This window comes from Macadamia integrifolia, chromosome 14 (assembly GCF_013358625.1).
Source record: "Macadamia integrifolia cultivar HAES 741 chromosome 14, SCU_Mint_v3, whole genome shotgun sequence".
Classification (NCBI taxonomy): Eukaryota; Viridiplantae; Streptophyta; class Magnoliopsida; order Proteales; family Proteaceae; genus Macadamia; species Macadamia integrifolia.
The window spans coordinates 7939510-7944423 of record NC_056570.1 but is presented as its reverse complement, the minus strand read 5'-3'; positions in this window follow the sequence as shown (position 1 = coordinate 7944423).

Genomic DNA, 4914 nt, shown 5'->3' with positions numbered 1-4914 from the left:
CTCGAGACACATGCTTGTTTCTTTCTTCTCAATAGGGTTTTTATACGTTCAAAATGGGTACCTTAATCAAAATTTTTATTTTCATACATCAAGCAACCAAATGGTATGATCATTAGTCAAAAGCCAAAGTAGGACTTCAACCTTAGCAAGCTCAAAAATAAAAAGAAAAACAAACAAAACAAAGTGGAAAAAGTTAAAACTAGTTTCCCTCCCCCACACTTAAGTCATGCATTGTCCTCAATGCATGGAAAGAATTAAAAGAGAAGACAATGCAAGGGGGTCATACTTGATTAAAAATTAGTCATCAATGTAAAGAGGTTCATGGAGATCCATGACCTCTTCACTACCAATAGTAGAAAACTTGAGGAATAGTTTGAAACGCTGACCATTAACCTTCAAAATTACCCCTGTTCCTAGATTCAGAATCTCCACAGCCCCATGGGAATATATATTATGGACAATAAACAGTCCATCCCATCGAGATCTAAGCTTACCAAGGAAAAGATGGAATCAAGAGTTGTACAATAAGACCTTATCACCAATTGTAAAAGATTTACACAGAATGTACTTATCATGAAAAGCTTTGTTGGTCTTTTCCTTGTAAATCCTAGAACTTTCATAGGCATCATTCCTAAGTTCCTCCAACTTAGATAGTTGGAGCCTACGATGGATTCCCGCGTCAGACAAATCAAAGTTGAGCTTCTAGATGGTCCAAAAGGCCTTATGCTCCAACTCAACTGGTAAGTGACAAGCTTTCCCATACACCAAACAGTAGGGAGACTGACCAAGGTCGGTTTTAAATGTAGTCCTATAGGCCCTCAAGGCATCAATGAGCCTAAGGGACCAATCCTTACGGTTGGGATTAATAGTTTTCTCCAAATTTGTTTGATCTGCCTATTAGACACCTCCACTTGGCCACTATTTTAGGGGTGATAAGGAGTAGATAACTTATGGGTGATCCTATACTTTTTCATTAAGGCCGATTACAAAAATAAGTACCCCTATCACTAATTATTGCACGTGGTGCACCAAAGCGGGAAAAAATGTTCTCTTTGAGAAACTAGACCACCACTTTGTGGTCATTAGATCTACAAGGTATGGCCTCTATGCATTTAGAAACGTAATCAACAGCCAAAAGTATGTATAAATTCCTAAAGGAATTAGGGAATGGTCCCATGAAATTGATGCCCCATACATCAAAGATCTCAACTACCAGAATAGGGTTGAGGGGCATCATATTCCTCTTATTGATACGACTAAAAGACTGGCAGGAGGGACAAGCCTTGTAAAAATAAAAAACATCTCTAAAAAGAGTGGGTCAATAAAATCTGCATTGGAGAACCTTTGCTATAGTCTTCTTAGGTCCAAAGTGTCTATCATATAGATAATCATGGCAAAAAGAGAGAATAGAACGTTGCTCATGATCAGGAACACATCGTTGGATAATCTGTTCCGGACATATCTTAAACAAATAAGGATGATCTCAGAAAAAGTGCTTAACTTGGGAATGAAATCTATACTTATCTTGGGTGGACCAGTGATTCGAAGTCACACCTGAAACTAAGAAGTTGATAATGTCAGCAAACCATGGTTCACTGGACACTGCAAATAACTGTTCATCTGGAAAGTTCTCGTTGACTGGAGAATCGATAGTCAAGGAATTGGGAAGCCGAGATAAATGGTCTGCAACTAAGGTTTTCAACTCCTTTCTTGTCCCTGATTTCTAAATCAAACTCTTGCAAAAGTAAAACCCACCTAATGAGAAGGGGTTTGGCATCCTTCTTCTGAACCAGGTATCTAAGAGCAGAATTATCAATATACACCACCACATGTGAACCAATTAAGTAAGATTAAAACTTTTCTAATGCAAACACAACAGCTAAAAATTCTTTTCAGTGGTTGTATAATTGAGTTGTGCATCATTTAAGGTCATACTAGCATAGTAAATGACAATGGGCAATTTATTAATCCTTTGACCCAAAACCGCTCCTATGGCAAAATCTCGAAGCATCACACATCAGTTCAAAAGGTTTAGTCCAAATAGGTGGTTGAACAATAGGTGCATTAGTCAACTCCTTCTTAAGTTATTTGAAGGATTCTAGGCACTCTTTAGAAGACTTAAAAGTTTGATCTTTGGCAAGTAATGAAGTGAGCGGTCGTGCTAACTGACTAAAATTCTTAATAAACCTTTTGTAGAAGCCCACATGCCCTAGAAAAGACCGGACGACCTTAACAGATTGAGGAGTTGCTAAATTACCAATTAAATCCACTTTGGTTCTATCTACCTTAATTCCCTCCTTGGATATTACATGGCCTAAAACAATACCAGATTTAACCATAAAATGACATTTCTCCCAATTAAAAATCAAATTCTTAGATATGCACCTTTTCAAAACTAGGGAAAGATGATGAAGACATTCATAATAGGAATTCCCATGAATTGAAAAGTCATCCATAAATACTTCTAAGAATTTTTTGATCATGTCAGAAAAGATACTCATCATACATCGTTGGAATGTAGCAGGGGCATTGCAAAGCCCAAAAGGCATACACTTGTAAGTAAATGTTCCATATGGACATGTAAAAGTGGTCTTATGTTGGTCCTCTAAAGCAATTGAGATCTGATTATATCCAGAATATCCATCAAGAAAATAATAGTATTCATGTCCAACTAACCTCTCTAACATCTGGTCAATGAATGGTAATGGGAAGTGGTCCTTCCATGTTGTCACATTAAGTTTCCTGTAGTCTATGCACACTCTCCACCCTGATTCGATACGGGTTGGAATTAGTTCATTATTGGCATTGGAAACTACAGTCACCCCAGACTTCTTAGGCACTACGTTAACTGAGCTTACCCATTGGTTATAAGAAATAAGATAAATTATTCCATGATCTAAGCACTTTAGGATCTCTTTTTTAATGGCTTCCATCATCACTGGGTTAACTCTTTTTTGGAGTTCCGTGGATGGTTTGGAATCCTCCATAAGATGTATATGATATTGCACAATAGAAGGGCTTATACCCTTGATATTAGCCATGGTCCAACCTAGGGCTTCCTTATTATCTTTTAACACTTTAAGTAACTCCTCTTCCTGGCTAGAAGTCAAATTTGAAGAAATTATTACAGGAAGAGTTTGGTCAGGCCCTAGGAAAGCATACCTCAAATTAGATGGCAACTCCTTAAGATCTAGCTTAGGGGGCTCAACTATGAAAGGTTTGGGAATGGAATTGAAAAGGGGTCCTAAGGGCTCCACAGGTGTGTGAAGACTCAAGACTTTAGAAAAGAAATTTTCACTATCATCATCCAACTCATCCATACACTCTTGGAATTCTAAATCAAAATCAATATCAAAGTTGGTAATTAAATCATCAAAAAAATCCAGAAAATCTTCAAGCATATTGATCTCTTCTTCCATATGTGATTGCTTGCCTATCCTAAATATATTAAACTCAATAGTTTGGTTTCCAAATGATAATCTTAGGAAACCATTCTGGTAGTTGATTAATGCATTATTGGTAGCCAAGAATGGTCTTCCTAGAATTATTGGGATCTCATCCTTGGTTGAGAAGGGCTTGGTATCTAACACAATGAAATCAACAAGGAAAATAAATTCCCCCACCTTTAGTAAGACATCCTCAACCATCCCTTTAGGAATCTTAATAGACCTATCTGCCAACTGAAGAGTAGTTCCAGTGGCTTTCAATTCTCCCAATCCTAGTTGCTTGTACATATGGTAAGGTAAAAGATTCACACTTATGCCAAAGTCAAGTGAGGCATGCTCAATGTAGGTGTTGCCTATGACACAAAATATGGTAGGGCTCCTTGGATCATTATACTTAGCTGCTATAGGCTGAGTAATTATGAAACTAATGTTACCTGTCAAGAACGCTTTTTTAGGCACACTAGTGATATGTTTACGAGTACACAAATCTTTCAGTACCTTTGCATAGGCAGGGATCTGAGATATGGCATCCAAAAGAGGGATGTTCACTTCTACCTTTTTGAAAACTTCTAAAATTTTATCCATGGAAGTAATCTTCTTTTTGTTTACCAAGCGATTAGGAAATGGGACAAGATGAACATAAGGACTATTAGGGATTTGCCCTTTTTCAGAAAAATCATTTTTGGTTTTCTCAACCAAATCATCTTTAATTTTAAAAGAATCTTTAGGTTCATCAAATGAACATGGAACAAGAGGCACACTTGTGTCCTCAACTGAAAGAGAGTTAACAAGAGTAATAGATGGGAAAGATTTAGGAATACTCTGTTGGTACTCTCTACCACTCCTAACGGTATAAACAACATTATATTGGTTAGAAGGCCCTTGTTGGTTCTGACCTTATACCATATTCAGTGGTGCATTAGTTGGTGCTTGTGAACTAATAGACTAATGATGCCTAGGGTTAGGCTCTAGTTGATTGGGTAAAGTTCCTTTCTCCCTCTCACGCATAATTAAGATAACTTGGGTGAGTTCTCTTGTAAGATTTTGATGGCTTGTCATGAGGAGGGCTATATTTTTTTCCAAGTCACTTATTCTACTTGACTCTCCAGTGTTGGTAAACCTAGGGGATTGTTGATAATATGATAGGAGAGGGGCCCTAGGAAAACTAGTCAAGGTCCTACATTTGACCTAGGAAAGTATTTTGAGAAAAATATTGTTGTGCAAAGGGAGGCCTTTAGGGTCCAGGTTGACCTTGATTATGAAAACTGGAAGGCCCTGCTTGGTTGCTCTGATTCCAAAAGAAATTTAAATGATTTCTCCATCCTGAATTGTAGGTGTTACTATATGGATTATTCTGGTATAAGGCATTAATACTATCATTAGAAGTGCCCCCAAAGGTGTTGGGGCATTCTTCTATGAGATGTCCAGGGGACTGGCACCAAGCACAAATCTTAACCAAATTGACTGA